Here is a 25691-nt window from a genome sequence, read left to right on the forward strand (position 1 = left end):
ATATTTATCATACAAATATCTTCCCTTGGCGGGATTCGAACCCGCGACCCCCTTGTGTAGTGACCATGTCACTTACCACTACACCAGACGGACGTTAAATCGTTTCACAGTGTATATATTTTTTTAATACTCTAAATTATGAGTTATTATCATATGATTTAAGAAAATAAGCCATTTAGTCGCAAACTTCAATAAATAAGATGTTTTGTTTCAGCACTCCTAAGAAATAAGCCATTTTGTTACGTTGTTAAGCCTTTTTGATACGTATTAACAAAATTTCCCTACAAAATTTTCTAAAAATGAGCTATTTTGAAAAAAAACTCCTATCATAATTAGTAGGGCCGAGAATGAATCTGAATTAAGCTATTTTGTTGCGGAAAGCATTTTCTATGGCCATTTTCTTCGAGATTTAAGTACTTTAGAACCGAACACTTCACGTCATACGATGTGAGAGTACACAGAGTCCCGATTGGCATTAAAAAAATAAGTAAAATTGGGAACCCGAAATAAGCCGTTTTGAAAAGTCACTCCTCAATTTTAAAATCAAAAAATCACAAAAAGTTTATTATTTAGAAATTGAGATCTTTAATAAGCAGCTGTTACAATTTTTTATATTTTTTAATAACCACTGTTTTACTGAAACTTTATTAAATTATAAAAAAAAGAACACAATATTCCTAACCTAAAAGTACATGTTATTATCCGCAACATGCTTCGTCAGAATTCGTCAGAATCATTAAATTGGAGTTGTTTGAATATCGAACTTTTATTAGTGAACATTAGAAAAACCCAGGAATTCACTTTCCGAACTATATAGTTATCTCGGAAATTATTAATAACAATTAATAAATAAATATTATTTACGAAACTTACATTCGTGTTTATAACAGCAGGAAAACGAGTGCGTGCTTATAAGTATAGACTTTAAATACGACAGCATTAAGAGGGAATCCATTGGAATATTTACGAGTATATAAGTCCTTTTTGAAATGAATGTTTGTCAGTGGATGCTATCGCCCTTCGAAGGACAAGGCCAAAGATTATTATTTACTTTCTATTCTCAGATTCAAGGTTGGTTAATGTCAAAGTTCAACGAAAACAATCTTCAAAGGATAGTTTTGTAAACAAGCTACGCGGATTCGACTCCGAGGAAATCTCAGAAGGTTTTTTTATATCGAAAACTGTGGCCAGTACTCAGTGGTCAAGGTTGCACACTAATTATAACTAACTCCCTTATAAATAACAAAACAATTTACTGCCATTTAAGATCCTGACTTCAGTAATCCTATTATTATTTTTTTGCTTGGATGGGTGGACGCGTGATCCCCTCTGGCGTTAAGTGGTTACTGGAGCCCATAGACATCTACGACGCAAAAGCGCCACCCACCTTGAGATATAAGTTCTAAGTCTCAAGTATAGTTACAACGGCTGCCCCACCCTTCAAACCGAAACGCATTACTGCTTCACGGTAGAAATAGGCAGGGCGGTGGTACCTACCCGTGCGGACTCACAAGAAGTCCTACCACTAATAATAAGTAATTAATTAATTACCAGGTTAATTGTGAAATCGATTGTAATAAGCACGTTTTTTATTCTATTTTTTAAGTTTTTTTTTTTAATTTCTTTGCTATTACACAATCTCTCATTATTATTTTTATTGCCCTTGTAGGCAGACGAGCATACGGCCCACCTGATGGTGAGTGGTTACCGTCGCCCATGGACTTCAGCAATGCCAGGGGCAGAGCCAAGCCGCTGCCTACCAAATCACCAATCATTTGTCAAAGAGCTCTTTAGCTATTTACTGTCGTATACTTTTTTGCTCAAAACCTAATTTAAAATAAGGAATAGGAGATAGGCATACGAAAGGTATATTTTATTGATATTACAAGCACGACTTGGTTTGTTATAGAGTAATTCAGATTTAGTTCCTCGTTCCTTGAGATTGATGGTTATTTATTGAGAAGGTTAGGTGCACAATCAAGCTGCTGCTGACGATCCAAAAGCGCGTTTAATCAAGGTTAAATTAGAGCTTTCAGGAAATGCTTTGGAGAGAACCTGGCGTCATCCTTGGCAAAATATTATCTGGTATCACATTATAGATGAAAGCAGTAGTGTGGATAATTTAGATAAACTCTGCTCTGCTGAATGAATGCGATAGTAATAAAAGAAAGATGGGATCGTGGTGAAAAAATCCAGAGACTCCTGTCAATGTAATATCTACAGAGCAGACCGTAGTCCCGTAGACGTGGAGGATCTGAATGCAGCGTGCGTAAGAGAAACAAAAATACCAATCAGTGAAGAGTGGTTACTTTCATAACCTCAACAATTATCAGAGAGTTTTTTTTTTATTGCTGAGGTGGGTGGACGAGCTCACAGCCCACCTGGTGTTAAGTGGTTACTGGAGCCCATAGACATCTACGACGTAAATTCGCCACCCACCTTGAGATATAGGTTCTAAGGTCTCAGTATAGTTACAACGGCTGCCCCACCATTCAAACCGAAACGCATTACTGCTTCACGGCAGAAATAGACGAGGTGGTGGTACCTACCCGTGCAGACTCACAAGAGGCTCTACCACCAGCTATCAACAGTCCAGGCAAACCCATCAGAGAGTATTATTATTTAATTTCCCTTCCTAAATAAACAGTCTTATTCAGAACGATTTATTGGAGCCTTATACGGGGACTGTCAAAAATAGCGCGTTTTAGCTCTCTGAAACGATAATGCACAACACATTTTACGTTTCGCTTATAAAGAGCTCACAAAGCTCCGATAATTCGTCCTGGATGCCGATCATCAACGCTTTATTTAACATGAATTATACATATAAATGTACATGCATTTTTTATAATTCTTTATTATCTGCAGTAATTCTTTCTATCATAACAGAGAGTGTTTTATATCAAACAACTGTTGCTTTTATCTAGGTTCAACGTCTGGGCGTAGATAAAAAAAAACACAACTCTTCACTTCCCTGTGACGCAATGGAAAGATGACGCAAAGAACGCACAACGATTTATTAACTAGAAACAAAGTTAGACATAGAATAACGCTAGGAAACTATTGACCGGTCTTTGATTAGGAGCATTCATGAGCTCACATCAAGCCACGTACTATGTTCTCATCTAGGTTCTCTCTTTACTGGTGGTAGGACCTCTCGTGAGTCCGCGCGGGTGGGTACCACCACCCTGCCTATTTCTGCCGTGAAGCGGTAATGCGTTTCGGTTTGAAGGGTGGGGCAGCCGTTGTAACTATACTTGAGACCTTAGAACTTATATCTCAAGGTGGGTGGCGCATTTACGTTGTGGATGTCTATGGGCTCCAGTAACCACTTAACATTAGGTGGGCTGTGAGCTCGTCCAACCATCTAAGTAATAAAAAAATAAAAAGGTAACGAAACAACCAATTTGGAGTGTAATTAGAAAGATATCAAACCTATTTTAGACTAGTGTTAGAGTGGTTGAGTGTTCCGATTAGAAGGGTGTGGTAACCGTTACACTTCTGAGATTTAGACCTCATGTCTCAAGCTATCTTAGGTGGCGTCATGCTTATGAGCTTCGGTAACCACATCGAATTATGTGGGCTGGAAACTTGTTCAGCATTTACACAATTAATTTTTTTTTTTTATTAGAGTTTAACAGCCGTTGTAACTATACTTGAGACCTTAGAACTTATATCTCAAGGTGGGTGGCGCATTTACGTTGTGGATGTCTATGGGCTCCAGTAACCACTTAACACCAGGTGGGCTGTGAGCTCGTCCACCCATCTAAGCAATAAAAAAAAAAAAAAAAAAACATATATTGTAGAGGCTTAAGACTTGTATATTTTTAAAACGAAAACTTTTATTTTGTTTCCTTTGAGGTAAATTGATGTTATCGTGGAATATATATAATTGCCTTGGTTATAGAGCTAACCAACACTCTTATGGGAAGTCATACTCAAGATCATGGTTGTTCATTAATACAAGCAATGGATACAGCGAAGGTGGTGTAGGCAACGGTAAGACGCTGAGAAGAAGAGATGGAAGAAAACTTAAATCGAAGATTTCTTATTTTCTTTTTTTTATTCCGCTTGAGATAACGAGTACACAGCCTACCTCATATTAAGTGGCCATCGGAACTCATAGACATCACGACGTCACCTATTACGAGATATGAGATGGAAATCTAGATTTTATTATGTAACAACTGTCTCACAGCTCAAACAGAATCGCATTCTATCCTGCCTATTTCTGCCGTGAAGGAGTAATGCGTTTCGGTTTGAAGGGTGGGGCGGGGCAGCCGTTGTAACTATACTTGAGACCTTAGAACTTGTATCTCAAGGTGGGTGGCACATTTACGTTGTGGATGTCTATGGGCTCCAGTAACCACTTAACACCAGGTGGGCTGTGAGCTCGTCCACCCATATAAGCAATAAAAAATAAAAAGTTACTGCATTACGAAAAAAAAAACAGATAGACACGTCCTACTTAAAGAAATTATTAAGTAAATATAAATAAAATTAAACAAAAAACATTAACATCGATATGAAAGCTTTAAGTTTATCTCTGAAGCTACATATGTTCTTGTCACAAACGTAGAAGCTATGTCCCTTAAAATTTTTTTTTTATTGCTTAGATGGATTGACGAGCTCACAGGCCACCTGGTGTTAAGTGGTTACTGGAGCCCATAGACATCTACAACGTAGATGCGCCACCTACCTCGAGATATAAGTTCTAAGATCTCAGTATAGTTAGTTAGTAGTCAGTAAAGTTAAACATAATATTCCATTTAAAGAAATGTTCAGTACAGCACAGCGTACGTAAATTATGCCAAATACGCCCTTCAATACATAAGAAACAATAAAATCAAAAACAATTAGATACACTACAACAACTGTATTATACATTTTTCATATGAACACATACAAAATTCAATGTTTAATTATTACTAAACATTTTAGTTAAAACAACGTTGTATTATTGAAGTCTAGGATTTTCATTGTATTGTTAATTGTTCAAATTGATAAGTAAAAACGGAATTATATTTTAGTTCTAATAATCCAGACAAACAACAAATTTTAAAGGAAACAATTTGTTTAATTGCTTCCTTCTGTTCAGAGTTAAACCGTATATGAACCCTATAGTTTTTAATGAGACGCTAGAAGTTTACCATCATCTGTCCTAGAGTATAATCCTTGTTTTCTTTATAGAAAGTGAGAGAATGAAAGAAGAAAGAACACGCGAGTGGTATTATTACTCGTTAGAACGACAGTTTGTATTGATGTTCGAATTGTATAGATGCAAACTTATCTAGAAAATATCTTCTATTCTATGTTAGCTACCGCCATATCCTGGTCTATTGACCTAGCCCTAGACAGAAGTAAACGAAGACACATTTTATATGGTCACGGTCCTCTTTTTTTTCTACCTATTTTCTGGTAGCCTAGGAGGCTATTTCAGCTACAGCCGGAGGGGTAGGTGTGCTCACGGACCAGAGTTATTCAGAATTTATCACCCGATCGGAATCGCGGCCCATTGAGAAGATCCGGCGAGAAACTCAGTGGGCTGTGTCCATAAGCTAGTTCACTCGTTGAAATCTACCCTAGTTCCTGACTTCAGTACAGGTAGTTAATCGTCCTTGTAGCGGATAGCCATGTCTGGTTATCGCCGCGTGTCTGGTTGTGGTGTTGATCGCGGGAACCCCCCTACTCTGACCGAGTTCTGACCCCGGACAAAGATCGGACGTCGGGTGTAAGAGTGCAGGGGAGTCGTTTAGTGCGGTAAGGCCCTAAAATTCATTGGGCTCGCGGTCTGCTCCCAACACGATCTGTAGATCGTCAAGTCCTACATACCCCGCGCGCCCCATAGACGCGGGGACCTCGAAGGAGTTTCGGTCCACGGCGTGAAAAAAAAATGGGTATGTACAAGTTCCGAAGAACAACATTCAGAACATCCGTCTACTGAGCAATATCACCCACTCGGAAGATCTTCCTTTCTTAGTAAATCCCACATTCTCGTCCATTTCACAGGTCCCGTTTTCAAGAGAAAGATATCTCTTTAAATTCAATGAATAAATTAAAGAAAAGGAAACGTTTATTTGTCGAAATACAATCGAGGTATGTTGAATTTTTGTTTATTAAACTCGACAATTGACGTTTCAAAATGTTCTTAAAGCATTTAGAGATCTATGTGTCAATCGTGATAGCGGACATCACGACTTTTTTTTTTTATTGCTTAGATGGGTGGACGAGCTCACAGCCCACCTGATGTTAAGTGGTTACTGGAGCCCATAAACATCCACAACGTAAATGCGCCACCCACCTTGAGATACAAGTTCTAAGGTCTCAAGTATAGTAACGGCGGCTGCCCCACCCTTCAAACCGAAACGCTTTACTGCTTCACGGCAGAAATAGGCAGGGTGGTGGTACCCACCCGCGCAGACTAACAAGAGGTCCTACCACCAGTAATAAACTAGACTAAGACTATGGTACTTACGGACATCCTTATTGCTGCCGCTAAATAATAGAGCCTTCTCAATGTGCACGGCGACATTCAAGTATTCATGTATACAGACTTAACCACCAGGACACGGTACCTATACTCATTCGCCCAATTTATACAATATAAATTATATTATACGTATCAAGTAAATAAATAAACAATGGGTAATTTGATCAATTATATCGCGTCAAGAGGGACGATCGCCGCCAATCACAGACTTATAATGGAAATACCACAATAACGGTTTCTAGATTATTCCTGCGACTAAAATATTTGATATGAACACAATAAATACGTTATAAAAAAAAAACTTTTTTTTTAATAAATAAAGATTTTATTATGAACAAAAAGTCAAATCTAAATAATTTAACATAAATTAACTCACACAGTAGAACAGGTCTTTCCAAGATCAGGAGGCACAGTTCCCAAGATACTGGCTACGTTGCCTCATTGGACAGCCAGACTCACTCTCTGTGCAAAGTACCAGCCAGCCTTAGCATCACGTGTAACCTCCTTCAAACGTTTGGAAATTATATAGGTATTTGTTCCGTTTAGATTGTAATACGCAGCGTCAGGAAGTTTTTCGAGAATTGACATTCCAACAACCAATTGACCAAAAATGTATAAGTCGACTCAATGATACAAAACATCAAAATACAAATATTTATTTTTACTTATGACAAAAACATCTTTAGAGGTTTTTGCTATTGAGGCCTCAACTATAACCCAGGGTCTGTTGCACAGAGCCATCAATATTTACGAGACACGTATCTTAAGGAGATTTCTTACTATGGTCAAATCCAATTTTTGAGGTTTTAATCGATATACTGATAATAATATATATTCTTTTTCTCCTGTACTCATGGGTGACATAAACACAAACTATCCAAAAATAAATATTTGGGAGGCTTGACGACGTAGGGAAGATCTTCCACCGGGTGAGTGATATTGCTCGGTAGACTGACAGTCCTAATTCCGAACTTTTATATATGCAGAGGTCTTTTTTGCCACGTACCATCCGGCTATGGAATGAGCTTCCTTCCACGGTGTTTCTCGAGCGCTATGATATGTCCTTCTTCAAACGAGGCTTGTGGAGAGTATTAAGCGGTAGGCAGCGGCTTGGCTCTGCCCCTGGCATTACTAAAGTCCATGGGCGACGTCTGTCTACTAGGGCAATAAAAAAAAGCTTATCTTGAAAATGTCGTAAGCGCGATTCAGGCATCTGTCAAATATCTTGTGTTTTTTGTGATGGTTTGCCGCCACAAACACATCAAGACCCCATTTAAATCGAACTATGACCTCGTGGTCAGCAGACACTCGATAACCACCTCTCTAACGCGAAAACGGTAAACTTTTTATTTATTGCTTAGATGGGTGAACGAGCTCATAGCCCACCTGGTGTTAAGGGGTTACCGGAGCCCATAGACATCTACAACGTAAATGCGGTACCCAGCTAGCGTTTATAGCGATATATAACTAGCGTTTGTCTAATTTATAAAAACATATGCTTAGTACAAGCGCAATCGCCACAGTGAAGTATACGTATTAACTCATTACAACGCAATTCATTAACACGAATCTCGCACTAATACATAATATATCCTGTTGATTCAAAGGTTATTGAATGTCACCGTTGCATTTTCGATAAAAGCGTACAACTATGTTATCCTTAGTAATGAAATTTCAATATTTTAAGACTTATATGTCATAAAATTGGAGAGGGTATTTAAAAGGACATTGTTTTTTTGGAACGAAGTTCCTTATCGCGCGTTGTGAAAGGGGGCTAGAAGGAAAAAATTCTTACGAAAAGTTGTCACGACACTTTTTACTATAGTAAGCTATTGTAAGCTGTGCGGCGTCGCATGTTTCTCTGTCTGTCTGTCTGTCTCTCTCTCTGTCTCTCTCTCTCTCTTATAGAAAGCAAGCCAGATATTTTCATTTCTATTTCGCATTGAACAGTGTGGTGTCGCGACGATTATTTTTGTTGAGTGTATACAGATTTTTTGTAAATAATAAATAATAAAAAATAAAAAATAAATTATTATAACTTAAAAAAAAAAAAAAATTATTACAATTCCTTCACTAATTAATCGAAAGGAACTTCGCTCCATCCGGGTGTCCCTTGACACCTCTCAAGTTTTTTTTTTTTGTATATTCAGTTGGATCGAGTCTATGTGAGGTCGACTCTATACTGGCAATGTCCCTTATATCGATCCAGTTACGTCGGTAAATCTATACTAATATATAAATCTACAGTGGTTTTTACGGATGTTCCGTTATAACTACTGAACCATGCATCCGATGGACTTGCAACTTGGAATGTAAAAAATACATGTACTTAATGAATAGACTAATATTTATATGAGTGTTGGACTCCCTAATAATAATGACAATAAATAATAATGTTAATTTTAAATGCCCAGCGAAGCGCGCGAGTACGGCTAGTACGGCTAGTACTCGCCCGCTAGTATGTCATAAAATTAGAGAGGGTATTTAAGAGGACATAGTATATTAATTTTTTGGTATCGTCATTTGGATCGAGTCGCGTCTATGTGAGGCCGACTCTATATATACCGGCAATGTCCCTTATATCGGTCCAGTTACGTCGGTAAATAATCTTATATATCTACATACTCTTTCCAACAGTTTTCTGTGGCCGTGAAGGACTAAATCCCTTCTAAAAGACTGACAAACCTTCCATGGGAATCCACCATGATTATATCCCAATAAAACCACCCCATGATGGTATAGGGGTCACGACCCTCAATATTACAACCGAAGCGAAAAGAAGAATGTAAATTCTAAAAACTCATTCTGTCAGTAAATTAGTTTTACATTAAATATATTTACCGTGACCACGAAATCTCTGAATTGGATTAGGTTGTTAATTTTTTTTCTCAAAGAGATCACTTTAAGCTTTAAGACAGTTCGTTATACTTTTATAAATGGCAAGTTTTCTATATATATTTTTTTTATTATTGCCCTTGTAGGCAGACGAGCATACGGCCCACCTGATGGTGAGTGGTTACCGTCGCCCATGGACTTCAGCAATGCCAGGGGCAGAGCCAAGCCGCTACCACAACTCACGATACAATTCTTTAACATCTCTAAAAAAAATTTCAATTTATTTTTTTCAGTTTTATTGTCACGAATAAGTCATGATTTGTGTTCCTAAATGACTTCCATCATAAGAAAACAATATGGAAATGTCGAAGCAGTTCCCATATGAGTGAGTTACTGTCAAAATGCTTCCGCCTTCGTTGATACTACCCATAACATCCACGGATTCTTTACAGCAGAATTAGAAAAAAACCTTACTTCAATTTACATTCACATAACCTAAGTAATTGTTATATTAAAAGCCCGGACGACAGTTTTAACAACAAAACATCTATGTATCAATTACAATAAACATAACAACATAAAATAACAACAATAGATTAAATATGTCGGAATCGAGCGGATGTGTGCCCATAGTTACGTAATTCGCACTGGGCAAATCCCACTATTATTGGCAACCCCGAGTGTCTGGAAACTTAAAAATTCGGGAAATTAGGGTTTTTTAACTATTCATTTATACTATATCGTACATCAATTAATGATCGTCGTTACTGTCGATAGGACCTCTTGTGAGTCCGCACGGGTAGGTATCACCGCCCTGCCTATTTCTGCCGAGAAGCAGTAATGCGTTTCGGTTTGAAATGTGTGAGGCAGCCGTTGTACTGTAAAAACGGAGACATAGAGGTTATACCTCAAGATGGGTGACGACATTTATGTTGTAGATGTCCATGGGCTCCATTAACCATTTAACACCAGACGGGCCGTGAGCTCGTCACAAAAAAAAAGATTTCATTATTGATAAAGAATGGTTCATGAATTTTTAAGTAATAAACAAGTAAATTGGGTTTGTTTTCGATGTAGTATTAAACAGTCGGTAGGCAGCGGCTTGGCTCTGCCCCTGGCATTACTGAAGTCCATGGGTGACGGTAACCACTCACCATCAGGTGGGCCGTATGCTCGTCTGCCTACAAGGGCAAGAAAAAAAAAAAGTCATTAGGAATTTGACGTGAATTCATAGAAATTAGGAAAAGATTAAAAAAGTCTTGTGTTTTTAATTTCTCTTTTGGGATATTACTTGATCATGCAACACATTCGTGTGCGCATTAATTTCTGTAATAAAAGATACGATAATAACATTGGCTCAACGGATCCAGTGTGCTCCCGATATGTTTAAATATCTAAGCAAGGTCAGCTTTCTTAATCATGCTTCTTCAGTGACGTTATTTTGGTATCGGAATTATACACTGACTAAAGTATTTAATATATCGCCTTTTCGCATTAAAAGTGAACAATTTCCAAAAATATTCAAAATTGAGTTAATATGCGTAAACATTTGGTATCACCAGTATTTTTCTCATAAATACTGTCAAAAGAGCGTATTTTAGTTTTATTTTTATTTAATTTTTAGTTCACCTATGTTTTGAATACTATTAACAAAATTATAACATAATTTTATCTTGCTTTAAAAAATACTAGATGATGACGGAGCTTTACTCGGTAATTTTTTTTATAACGTCATCTTGTTGTGTCTTTAAAGCAGTTAGTTTCTCTCAATTAAGAAAAATTTTATTATTATTCGCCAATAGATGTCGGGAAGAGTCATATAGTTGATTTCGATAAAGTTGATTATTGAAAACACGAAAAAAACAACATTTTCTGAAAATGAATCGAGCTAGATCGATTTATCGCCCCCGAAATCCCCTGTTCGTTGGAGCCGTTTCCGAGATTCATATCCGATCATTCCGAGATTCATTCGATATATACAAAGATTGCTCGTCGATTGATAAAAATGTTGCAAAGATGATTAATATTAAAAATATCACATGTTAAACCTTTAAAACACTCTCCTGTAAAATTAGTAAGTTTTGAGATTATACAGTTTTAATGCGAGAAGACGATATTATGTATCTCAGACCCGACATTCTGTACTGTAGTATTATTTTGGATTATTACTAGTGGTCCCCCGGTAGTCTAAATTCAACTATAACTAATTGAAATTATAAGTTTGAATTAAAAGTAAAAATTATAAGAAAAAAATTATAAGTTGAAATTATAAGTACCTACACTATTATGATTCTAAAGTCAAAGACTATTTACTAAACTTCAATAATCACAGATTTCGCCAAGCCTCAACTTCAGACAAATAATAATAAAGACAAACAATATTTTAATCTATTCTCAATTTGACCACAGACTATAAGCAATAAGAAAAGTTTGACAATAAATAAATGGTATGCATGCGTGTGTATGTAATATTTCTTTTATTGATTTGTATTTTGTTATGCATAATTTAAAAAATATTAACATTCTCCACTGCTTCTTTGTATTTTCTATAAGTGTGGAAAATTATATACTCTTCCGTCCGCACAATTTTCGTAAAAAGGGGTACACAGTTTTTGCTTCACGTATTAATATATAGAATTATTTTGTACTATTTTTATATCCTTTTGACTGTAGTATTTTTTCTTCATTTTATTTTCAGTATTTTTCTATATTCTACGTAATGATACCATATACCGTGGCTGTACCACCCGGTCGGGCGATTGTGAAAGATTTTAACTCGAAAAACGTTTACAAGAACTTCTCGCTAAGCTGACGCTTGAGAATTCATTCAAACTCGTATGTGACCGAAGACAATGGTGTTAAAACAATTACTGCTAAATTTGTAATTTTTTGTTTCGGTCGTGAGTCACAGACGATTTTCTTTTATGTTTACAGTGTCTTTTCTGATTTGAAGCGATCAGACTTCTGTCGAAATTATGATTTTTATGTATATACGTATATGCTATATGTGATGTGTGGTTGTATACTAGGGCAGTATTGGCCACTTTATTAGCGATACCCCCTTATGCGACCTCAATCCTGTCCTCTCTAAATATCTACATAGGTATTAATACGTGAAGCAAAAACTTTGTATCCGTTTTTACAAAATTGGGCGGATAGAGGAGTATAATAATATTTCCCACGCTCATAGCTTATATAGAGAAGGAATGCAGAATGCTACTATTTTCTTTAAATGATGTATAAAAAATACATTAAATTAATAAGAAAAACATTACACACACCATGTATTTGACACAAACACGCATATTAATCTTTTGTTAATTATTAGTCTGTGATAAAATTGAGAATAGATTAATATTATTTATCTATAGTGTAACCTTTCCAACATTTGTGATTATAGAAGTATAGTCTTTGACAATAGAACCTTCATAATTATAATTTAAATTAATTATGGTCGAATTTCGACCACTAGGCGACCACTAGTCTAAAGAATTTGTTTATAGATTACGTATAGTAAAATATAATATTCAAGTCGACTTTATATTACTTAGATTTTTTTTGCAACACTGAATAAAATAGAAATCATAAAAAATAATAGAATATTTATCGAATTGTAAGGAGATATTGGTTAACATCTTACTTTGCAAATCACAGTCATCTGTTAAGTAACACAATAAATTTTCCACACACGTCTGGTATTAAAATCATAAACCTCCTCCGGCGTTGCCGTTGTCGGATAATAAAATTTAGTTCAAATACCAAGCCGATAATTTGTAAACAAAAGCAATTCATTAAAATTTGCAGCGAATATTAATTCGTCACAGACATTCCGACGCCGAAATATTAGGTTAAGTATCATCGATATATTTAAGTTAGACGATTTTTATCTTCAGAATATTCATTTTCGTTTCATGACGTACTAATTTTTCACAGCCGTTGTTAAGTTAGAAAAGTTGAACTCCAACACACGCCAACATTTTCAATACAAACCTACAAGTATCAAAATTTCCTCAACGTAATATTGGCTTTGATTACAGGAAGAAGAGAGAGTAATGTTGAAAACAATATCTTATATTGATCAGTCCAATTCCGGTCTTCAACGTGGCGATGACGAATAAAATTAATGTGTGGTCTATTCGCGGATAATGTAGAAACGATATTTTTCAGAGAATTCATAACGCGAAGATAAGATGATAAATAGTAATTGGAGTAAAGCAACGGCTTCGGTTCACTGTAGTTCTGGCTTGATGATGATATTTGTAGCTTAGTGTGCGGTCGAGTTATTGGAAATTGCAAAAAATACTTAAACTTACCAAGTAAAAACCACCCAACTTGAAATTTGAGGTTTGCTTCCGGACAGTTTAGTGACGACTCCGGGCATTGCATTCAAGAAAAAGAAAACGTTTCAATGAGTGACGCTTTTTATAAATTTAAATTAATAATTCACTTTCTGGTGGTAGAACCTTTTTTTTTTTTTTTTATTGCTTAGATGGATGGACGAGCTCACAGCCCACCTGGTGTTAAGTGGTTACTGGAGCCCATAGACATCTACAACGTAAATGCGCCACCCATCTCGAGATATAAGTTCTAAGGTCTCAGTAAAGTTACAACGGTTACCCCACCCTTCGAACCGAAACGCATTACTGCTTCACGGCGGAAATAGGCGGGGTGGTGGTACCTACCCGTGCGGACTCACAAGAGGTCCTACCACCAGTGATTACGCAAATTACAATTTTGCGGGTTTGGTTTTAATTACACGATGTTATTCCTTCACCGTGGAAGTCAATCGTGAACATTTGTTGAGTACGTATTTCACTAGAAAAATTGGTACCCGCCTGCGGAATTTGAACACCGGTGCATCGCTAGATACGAATGCACCGGACGTCTTATCCTTTAGGCCACGACGACTTCAACCTCTTGTAAATCCACACGGGTAGGTATCACCACCCTGCGAATTTCTGCCGTGAAGTACTGCTTTTCGGTTTGCAGGGTGCTGCAGCCATTGTAGCTATACTGAGACCTTAGAACTCATATCTCAAGGTGGGTGGCGACATTTACGTTGTAGATGTCTATTGGCTCCGGTAACCACTTAACACCAATTGGGCCGTGAGCTCGTCCACCCATCTAAGCAATAAAAAAAACTTTCCTATCTTCTTATTGCGTAAATGTCTGAATGAGCTCACGGCCATCCTGGCATTAAGTGGTGAACAAAGTCTACGTAACTCACATTGCTACAACCTGGGAATTTAAGGTCTATTATTTACACCTTAGAAATCGGAAAGCAGACTTTCTCGCGATGGAAATGGGCTAAGCTGTTTTAGCCGATAAAACATACAATATTCTATTTCGTTCAATAAAGTATAGTATATGCATGCTAGCTTCTAAATCACTTCGGTTATATATGCCCTTGAATAATCATGATCTTCATAAACATAATCTATTCGGAATGTCGTAACGAAATAATGATAAAATGCAGAGTGCAGAACACAGTCCGTTATTGGTCTAACATCTAATTCTGATCGCGCTATCTCCGGCTATCGTATTCGCAATCTCTTGCAATGATAAGCGGCCCTACCCACGGCTAGGGATGGGCATTATATTCTCAACATGTCGATATTATTAAGCAGATGTCATTTAAATGTCATATTTTGGAACTGTTGCCGTATTAAGTCTACATTTTAATGCTCTATAGGAGTTGCATCCTTCCGACCAGACTGAATAGCTTGGCGGTAGAAGTTAGCAAGCTTTAGTTTATTCCTTCCTCAAGGATGTCATTTCTAAGAAATGTCGGATTCTTAAATGTGAATAACTATCTGGGAGTATACAACAGAGGGAAGATGTTCCACCGAGCGGCTGGTATTGCTCAGTAGACCGACGCTCCGAATGTTATTGTTCGGAACTTGTATATATGCAAACTTATCTTAAAAAGGTCGTAAGCGAGACTCAGGCATCTGTCAATATATCTTCTGTTCTCTGATGGCTACCGCCACAAAGTACACGTTACTTACGACTTTAAATGAGATAATTGTATAAGCCAGACAGGAGTTGAGTAGGCTAATTTTTGATACAAAATAAATAGCGCAGCGTAGACAAAAAAGAAAAACTGTTTCTAAAACATTCCCATGGACGAAAAACTATTCGAATCGGCGACAAAAAGAATTCAACGGGTGTCGATAGTTCGAACGTTATCGATGAAAACTTATCGATAAGTGCACGTACGTACATCCCTAGCACTCACTGCACTCTTATCGCGAGAACCTAACCTTTTGATATAGGCATTACTTTTTTGCGAATATTGCATTTAACACAGATACGTTTTGTATTTAAATTTAACATTATTTAAGTAAATATGAAATGTGAATGCACGCTTTTGAATATCATGTCAGCTGGGTGGTTTATTTTAACCTAATAAACCAGTTATTGTTTTATTTTGACATGACGTACGCCGTTGGACATGTCATTAACTTAGTACACATTTTGTCAACAGAATTGACTGTCGTGAGCACTCGTGAATACACTGTCACCTGTCTATTATGACTGAACAAATTAAAAGCTAAGTGAGACGTGGACAGTCATAAACCAAATGCATACCCTATTCCGCTGTTAGACTCAGAGATGCCTATCTCATCGTTACGTACAGCACTAGTGCTCACGAAGGCATAGCATTGCATTAAAATCGTATCCGTAAAATCAATTTATCAAATAATAATAAATATCAAACGAAAAAAATATAAAAAAAATAATCAAAATAAATAAATAAACTTGTAAAGAAATGTTACACAATTAAAGAACACTTTGTTGTAATTATGATGTATTAATAATTATGAAAACGTAATTTTAGTTTTAATTAAAGCTACTTATAAATAGAAAATGAAAAAAAGAAAAAAGTAGATGAAGGTTGTGTTTATTGTAAGCACGAGTGTGAGCTTTGGATGTTACGACAGCTTACTGCTACACCATTGATACTCAGAACTCAACTCCGAGAATGTGCTGAAAAATGCACGTTATAATATCCAGAAATACAGTTCATATTGACTTGAAGACCTCGTGTGTGACGTCAAAAGAAATATAGCTCCCTCTACTCGGACGGACCCACAATATAAACCATTTCTTCATCAAAGTCTTTAGTGAAAACGTAAAGTTGATGCAAGATCGTAATTAAACGACTCCATTAATTACATAATTAACTTATTGTGATACAAATTCAATGAATCGAGGTTAAAAAACTTATAGAAATAAAATGCAGCGTACTTATTGGACGCTTATCAATATTCTTCAACAATAATATCCTTGTGCCGAGTTATATTTGTGTGAGCATTTTGTGCTTAGGAAATAAAGAAATATTTGTGTTTTATGACTATGCACTGATGCTCTGAAGGTAGTTTTGGTAACAAATGACGACAGACATTTTGGCTGCAAGTGTATACAAGATTGGAATGGTCAATAAAGAGGTATTGGGATATTAGTTGCTACTTTAAATACTATCTGTGACATGGGGTCGGTTTTTTGTAGCGACTGAGGCATTGGCGGTTTGGCTTTGTCTCTGAAATTACTGATGGTAAATATCTACGTGTCTTGATTGAAGGAATATGCTAATGACATATAATCACAGCATTTTACACATTAATACATTATCTAGGTAATATAAGTGATTCATGTCCGTTTATTACTTTCGAGGTCAAACGAATAAATTGCATTTCCTGGTTAAGAAAAAAAAGTGTCGTAGAGCTTTCGCATGTCATCAAACATGGCATTAGTTTCACAAGTTTTACAACACCCGATGTTTTAAATTTCATCGTACGATTTATTTAACGACAAAATAACGGCAACAAGCCGTGGAAGCTTATCGAAATCTTAGAGGGCACAATGAGAAACTTGTCCCGGAAAATAACCTTAGCAATTATCAAAACACACGCCCGAAAACAAAGCCTACGCACGCACACATCGCGACAAGACGTTCTAACACGTAACCCACACGCGTTCTTGACACACATGATTGGTCAGATTTCACTCTCGAATACAGCCTACATAGTTCGGATTCTACGGTGCGCCGTCTGATTGGACGTTTGAACTTTGACATTTCACGCTATTGGACCGTTTTAGTCATATGTACATAATGTGTGGGCTTATGTTTCCGGGTTCAGTGGGAACTTTACAATGGTTAGAAGCCTTCGAATTATGTACCGGCTTCACTTTCGTTGTGTGCTTGAATTTCGTTACATTATCGCGATTCAAAAGTGGACGGGGAGATTCGGAGTGATCTTAAATATGTACATCGTAATTGGAATAAAACTTTGTGCTTTTTTTAGTTGCGATAGGTGGTGCTTGAGTCGATTCAACAAATTAGTCACGAGCTTTATAACGGTAATATCGAAGGGCATCGGGCTTAAAGCACGCAGTAATAAAATAGGTGATGGATACACGATCTGAATATTGGCTCTGTTTTTCTATGAATTTTTCTATGACTCATTAATTATACTGTAAAAACTGAGACTTAAAACTCATTTCTCAAGGTGGGTTTATGAGAGTGAATGGCATTTACGTTGTATATGTCTATGGGCTCCGGTAATAACTTGACACCAAGAGAGCTGTGAGCTTATCTGCCCATCGAAGCAATAAAAAAATAAAAAAAACTTTTTAGTATCTTTTTTTATTTTTTTTATTAGATGGGTGAACGAGTTCACAGCCCACCTGGTGTTAAGTGGTTACTGGAGCACATAGACATCCACAACGTAAATCCGCCACCCACCTTGAGATATTACACTTACTAAAAGAGAGAGAGACTTACTAAAAATTACATTCACTTTTTTTCCTACCTAAGCTGATAGCCTTGAGAGGCTATTTCAGCGTAACCTTAACTAGTACGTGAGCTCACGGGACTCAAACAGGAGTGATGTTAGCATTGACCCTAGCAAGAGAAGTGCTTCGCCGAATCTACCACCGAATCGGAAACGCGACCCACTGAGAAGATCCGGCGAGAAACCCAGTGGGCTGTGTCTATGGGTTCACATTCACGATTTTAACAATGTGGTAGCGAGTCTTAGTGACGTACTTAATCGATTGGTATCGCTTTTTCGTCTTCAACTATTCAAAGGAGTCTCTAGCAAATGTAGCGCCCGTTTGCAATCATTACCCTAGCGCCCTCTAGTAAGCGCGCGGTCTAAATGGAATGGGGTAGAAATGTAACAGGTTTTTGGAAACCCCTAACGCCACGCCCTGATATTAGGCAAAGTCACCTCTGCAACCCTTACATCAACTATCGGAGAAGAGATTATTTTTTATTAGTTCATAGAATCACTACTTTTTCCTCGTCCAAGTTCGATGACCTTGTAATGTGGATCAGTTAAATATTTTTCCTCAATCGAGTGACAAAATGTTTTCAAATAATTCGATACAACGTTAATTTATTACCAAACATGCTGAGACCTTAGAACTCATATCTCAAGGTGGGCGGCGACATTTACGTCGTAGACGTCTATGGGCTTCAGTAACCACTTAATACTAGATGGGTTGTGAGCTCGTCCACCAATTTAGGCAATAAAAATTTTTAAATAAAAAAACATGATAAGACCATTACTTTTTTTTGTTACAGTTCCCAAAACTCAAGATTGGCGGACAAACTGTATGAATTACGTAAGTTATTGCACGTTGTTTAATATTTTAAAAGTTTGGCCAGATGACCCGAGGTTACTAACCGTTTGGCCAGCACGAGGCGATCTAAGGCATTAAAATTAATCCGTTGGCAGCTGGACGAGAACCTGAAGACCTTCTGCTAAACTGAAAGTCTATTTTTGAAGGTCCTACGTATAACCTATAAAAGTGTAAAACAGCTTTATAGAAGATTTTAAGATACTCAAGTTAGTAGCTATCATACAAGTGAAAAAGGTATTTGAAACACTTAAAGAACACAGGAAAATGATGCTTTCTAAAAATATCCGGCTTACTCTCTTCGATCAGTTCTTACTCTTGTTATTTCCTCTTCTTATTTAGGTTTTTAAAGGGTCTATTCAGTGGTGTAGATCGGAGAAGGTCCGTCATCTCAGGTATTCTCTAGTAATAAAGTCATTTGTGACGCAGCTAGTTGGGTAGACGCGTTTGCCTTCTACTTATACCATTGTCACTTGTTTTAAAATTGTAACCCACATCCACGTAGCCCAAAGCATCAAGCATCATCACACACAGAAGTGCGAGGCAGTTCTCGCGTACGTAATAGTACAACAGCACATGTCACAACGACATTGCAATGACACATAAATTAACAAAGTTAACGGAAAAAAGAAATATACCAAAAAATAAAACTTTAATTGAGACATACGATAAAAGCGGGTCACCGCTGATAACACTGAGCATTAACTAGATAACTCTAAAAATTTAGACATTCAACAATTGTGTCTTTCATTGCAAATATTTTAAATAGTTAATCGCGCTTCAGCCAATACTAGTTCATAACAGCGCAGCGATAAGGGTTATTTTCAAATGACAATTGCTCGACCCACGGAGCCAATGTACAAATACCTAATTATTATCATGAATCTCCACAATTCAGGGTTAATTGAAATTAAAACTTATTCGTACTGTAATTAAGCTCGAATACGCAAAAGATAAGCACAAATAAAAATAGAAAACAAAACTTTCGTACAAATAATACAACCCAACAAAGCGTCTGCGTTCGACCGAGTCACAACGCAGAGTGTGCGCGTTATTTCGCGTTGCCTTAAAAGGCAGTGACAACCTACCCACATCTAAAATTTACAACTAATAATACGCTATTAATATCGTGATACGATTCGAGGCTATATCTACGCATTCGTTTGGAACCTCTGGGTCTGCGGAGGGACTTCGGTTCCCTCTGTATTTTGTACCGTATGTTCCATGGGGAGTGCTCTGAGGAATTGTTCGAGATGATACCATCATCTCGTTTTTACCATCGCACCGCCCGCCACCGGAGTAGAGTTCATCCATACTACCTGGAGCCACTGCGGTCATCCACAGTGCGTTTCCAGAGATATTTTTTGCCACGTACCATCCGGCTATGGAATGAGCTCCCCTCCACGGTGTTTCCCGAGCGCTATGACATGTCCTTCTTAAAACGAGGCTTGTGGAGAGTATTAAGCGGTAGGCAGCGGCTTGGCTCTGCCCCTGGCATTGCTGAAGTGCATGGGCGACGGTAACCACTCACCACCAGGTGGGCCGTATGCCCGTCTGCCTACAAAGGCAATATAAAAAAAAATAAAAAAAAAAATTCTACGGTGAACATATTTTGTTCTCTTTTTTGTAAATTTCATATTATTTAACTGCGTGCTCTAAAGTATAATTAAACATCAATACCGATTCTTTTATTTAAGAAGATCGAAGCTAATCTTATACCTTTAAACGAGCAATTCTTGTATATTAATATATATATGATCTGAACTTCGGAAACGGCTCCAACGATTTTGATAAAAATTAGTATACAGAGGATTTCGGGGGCTATAAATCGATCTAGCTACGATTTATTTTCAGAAAATGTTGTTTTACTCGTGCTTTCAATAATCAACTCTTCCCGACATCTATAGGCGAATAATAATACTTTTTTTCTTAATTGAGGACAACTGACCGCTTTAAAGACACAACAAGATGGCGTTATCAAAAAAAAACCGAGCAAAGCTCGGTCATCGTCTAGTTTACTGTTATATGTCATACTTGTCCCCATCAAGTACAACTAATGTAAGAAGAGGAATTATTGGATATTATCTATCTCCTTTTTGCACCTCACACCACCGGAGCGGACCTCTTCATCATATTCTTTAATTTAAGTACCACAATTAACTTCTTACTATGACATGCCCTTCTTCAAACGAGGCTTACTTACACAGCGGTAGACATTGTCGCGTGTTAGTCGCGGACAATACATTTTTTTTACATTAAATCATATGTAGACACCAAATTTAATTGGTAGAAAGTCATTAAGTCTGCAAAACGCATTACGATCCCGTCTGTGCCATTCTAGAAGCAATCAAGAAGCCGCCTCCGAACAAATTAGATTCAATTTTCAAACTCGATTTTCTTTGACTGTATTTTTTTTTCCATTTGTCAGTATTTGCATCCGTATTTTAATACTGAAATTTTTACACTAGAATATGTATTAGTGGGTTAAAACTGTTTGCACTTACGCTTGTGGTAACAAAATTCTAAGGCCATTTTTGGCGAATCTATTAAGTGCTATTTGTACAGGTGGTTTTATTGAAATGTTAAAATTTATTATTTTATTAAAGTGCCAAAGTGCCACACTTATTCCGTTTCTCTGTAGACCAAACTTAGGTACCTACAAATATTTTTCAGTTTGACTAACTTGGAATAATAAAGTAATCGCATCGATATAAACACTATTTTCATTACATTTCATTAGAGTCATCATCGTCTTCGATGGAAAGAAGTTGTCTACTGGAAGTAATCCTCAACTAAAGGATGATTACTATCTCGCGAACCATACCAGGTCATCAGTTGAACTTACGGGAAGTCTACCCATAATATATTATTAACTGATAGCTTCTGAAATATTGTCATTAATATTAAAACTTCGTTTGCTTTTTTTAAGGGATTTTCTGACCTAGTAATTAAGATATTTAGGTCAAGTCTTATTTTAATCTATATTCTTATTTTTATAAAAAATTATAATATAAAGTGAAATGAAATGAAGATGATTAATTTGAGACATTAATCAACTGAGATGAAATGAAATGAGATGAGATGATATGGGATGAAATATAATGTCAGTAAAATGGTGGTTATTTACTGAGACTTTTTCAGTAGGCTTTTTGGAGGATCCCGAGAGGCTACGTCTAGCGGCTTTGTTTCATTTTCCCACATTTGTGCACTTTCACAGATATTAAACAGTTAACAAACCACCGTTATTACATATTTAAACCTGAAGAAACACTAAATAGACTACATCGATTGCGTTAGATACCTTTTAAAACTACCCACTTTAATAATACTCGGAGGCAAAATGGCGGCGTTTATTTTAATCAGCTGATCGACTGTCACACTGACACAAGCGAAATGTCAACTCAGGCCAAGTAAATGGATAAACCAGTAACATAACTTCATGAATATACTCGATTATGATCACGGAATCAAATGTGATGCGTCGTATCACTACGCTGTTTATTTCAAACAAAAAACATAAATTTTATTCAAACTATGTCAACTATATGTTGTGTCATCGTTATTCAAAGTTCTATTTGAAACAATTATTGAAATATAGTTAGAAAATTGTACAGGAAAAATAACAATAAGCAATCTGAATTTCGACAATAAAAAAAGATCTTTATACTTTAGTTCGAAGGACGTATATCGGTCAACGCGATCAACGTAAGTCGCGGGTTGGTCGAGATACTGTTTTGCGTAATACACTGTGACTTAATTTTGAATTTTAACGAAACCAGAATTTGTCAATATCCTCTAGAATTCCCTAAACGTCTGTTAAGTAAGCAGCCAAACTCTTATTAAATTGTTTAACACACATTAAATATCACAAAACCTAGAAACAAAAAATGTAAGTAATAAACAAACTAAAACAAAATACCAAAACTAATTAACAATTTTACCTTTGGGGGTACATAGCGATTTTTATATCCTTGTTACTACAGGTATAACATAAGGTTTTGGGAAGGTAGCCGATTAGAGTTATCTAAAAAAAAACATAATTTTCTTAACTTTCATTTACCACAGATCCTTATTTGGACAGCTTGGTCTAAGATTATGCCATTTTTGAAATAGAACAGTAAACTCTTTATAAAACACCAAAACTTACAAAAATGACCTCAAATACATTAAAAATGTATGCAACAACGGTCGTCTCATCCGTACCAATCGCATGTGCTTCGTGTATTTTTATTTATAATCAATAATTTACTCATTTATTAAGTTTTAATGATTGCGTTGTCGTATTCTTTATTTCCGAGGATGTACCCAAAATGTATTGTTGTCTTGTTTTAAATATAATGCATCCAGACTTTTGATTTTCGGTAGCTCTGATAGATGAAGCCATAATAGTGAGTGTCTATGCTTGGTCACACCAAAATCTCAAGTTAACTTACTCAACAATATCACGGGCAGCACGACACAACGTAAATCCGAAATTGACGTTCGCATAAGGCCCGTGGCTCTTACCTCAAGTGGTTTATGGCTCAAAATCATTTGGTTTTTATAGTCTCCCGCTTCGACCGTTGGGGGGTACAAATCTCAAACTTCCATCAACACTGTCTTCTGAATAAATTCGTTGCTTAGAGACCTCGTTTAGATTCTTTTTGTAGGGTTAAAGTCAGTGGCAAACAAATAAACAAAAATACATTGTCTTTATCCACCGAAAGGCGACCTAACGAGATCCTTCATACTGATTTGTTTCCTTGTTTCCCAAGGCCGTTTAGATAAATAAAAGCCCACCGAAGTATAATCGAAAGAAACGGATTCGATTGATTGACGTCATATTCAAAAACGTTGTATTTATACATTACAGAACTAGCTGCACTGAAACCTAAAAGATAACATATCAGGAAGCCTAGGTTTTTGATAAAATATTGAATTTACAAAAAAAAAAAAATTTTGTTCGCGATAACGTTCCACTATCGTTATGTTCGCTTGTTCTAATTCATATTTCGTCAATATTTATTCGTTCGGTATGTGCTGAATAGTTGATGGTTCTGTGGCCAAATGTTTTGTTTTGTCAAAATTACGGTGAGTCAATTACATTTTTAGAATATTTTTTTTGTTTTTTTTTCCTACCTAAGCTGATGATAGCCTTGAGAGGCTATTTCAGCGTAACCTTAACTATTATGTGAGCTCACGGGGCTCAAACCAGAGTGATGCTAACACTGACCCTAGCAAGAGTAGTGCTTCGCAGAATCTACCACCGGATCGGAAACGCGACCCACTGAGAAGATCCGACGAGAAACTCAGTGGGCTGTGTCTATGAATTAATTCGCTCGTCGAGCCCTACGTCGCAAGCGACGGGTTCGACGAGGATGGTGATCGGTGCTTGTGGTACCTAAAAGCACCGTTAATGGATCGGGAGGATCCGTAATGACGTGTTTTAGGCGACGTCGACTGTTTACCATTCGGCCTACAGGATCGGGTATGAGAAATTATTAATTATCCTTTGCGTATTTATAACAAGGTACGGGAACCGATGATTAGAACCACCATCCAGCCTATTTCTTCCACGAGGCAATCATGAGTTTGAAGGTAATTATAATAATGGGTAGACGAGCTCACGACCCACCTAATCTTAAATGGTTATTCCTGATTAAAACGCACTATAATGGTTAATTATCTACTATGTTAAAATTATGTTGAAAGTCGTCGTGGCCTAAAGGATAAGACGTCCGGTGCATTCGTGTTGAGCGATGCACCGGTGTTCGAATCCCAGGCGGGTACCATTTTTTCTAATGAAATATGTACCCAACAAATGTTCACGATTGACTCCCACGGTGAACGAATAACAGGACAGGTAGAACCTCTTGTGAGTTCCGCACGGATAGGTACCACCACCTCGCCTATTTCTACCGTGAAGCAGTAATGCGTTTCGGTTTAAAGGGTGGGGCAGCCGTTGTACTTGAGACCTTAGAACTTACATCTCAAGATAGGTGGCGGCATTTACGTTGTAGATGTCTATGGGCTCCAGTAACTACTTAACACCAAGTGGGCTATGAGCTCGTCCCATCTAAGCAATAAAAAATCTGGATTTTTAAATATAAAAACTTTTAACTCGAAATCTGCCTTGATTTATTTGAAAAATTACGTATTTATTTTTATAAATCGCATTAATTCTGCGATTAATATTATTTTTATCAGTGTTTTTATTAGCCGGTGCTTAAATTGGTAATCGAGAACTGACCTCTACCACTCGTGAGTCTTATTAACTATCTAAACTATTCCGACAGCTATGGAATGTGTCATCAGCATGCCGATAATCTGTCCTTATTCGTACTGTGTCTGAAGAGAATCCTTAATTGCAGGAATCTGTTAGCTGTCCAATGCTTTGAGCTACAACATCAATGAATGTGATAAACCAAATCTACCCTCGAAAGCAGCAAAAAGTACAAACAACTTTAACCACTGTCATTAAGCTTGCTAATACTTTGCTGACAGGCTGTCTGCTGTGAACATGCTTCACTCACAAGAGCAAAGCTTATTTGCGAAGCCCAGCTAAATACTTTTTTAGCCATTCTATACTTTATAATCTCTTAATGTAAGGAAAAACTCAATACATTGCGTGTAGTAATCCATTGCGTGTAGTAATACATTGCGTGTAGTTCAGGAATCGATGTTATCATGGCGGCAAGCACCAGTACTACTGCCAGTCTTCATGGCTAGCTGTATATTT

At 36.9% G+C, this 25691-nt stretch overlaps 1 protein-coding gene across 8 annotated transcripts in view; it reads left to right on the forward strand.

The window, feature by feature from the left end:
- Nucleotides 1-25691, forward strand: part of br (broad-complex core protein) — a 160483-nt gene that overhangs the window by 98652 nt on the left and 36140 nt on the right. For 7 of the 8 annotated variants that reach the window (XR_016323446.1, XR_016323445.1, XM_089729303.1 and 4 more), the window contains one exon: nt 18918-18958. The exons of the other annotated variant lie outside the window; for it this stretch is intronic. The gene's annotated coding sequence lies outside the window, so the exon portion shown is untranslated. The remainder of the gene's footprint in view (nt 1-18917; nt 18959-25691) is intronic. 8 annotated transcript variants of the gene reach the window in all.

The sequence above is a fragment of the Bombyx mandarina genome, chromosome 08, assembly GCF_030267445.1.
Source record: "Bombyx mandarina strain Sakado chromosome 08, ASM3026744v2".
NCBI classification, from domain to species: Eukaryota; Metazoa; Arthropoda; class Insecta; order Lepidoptera; family Bombycidae; genus Bombyx; species Bombyx mandarina.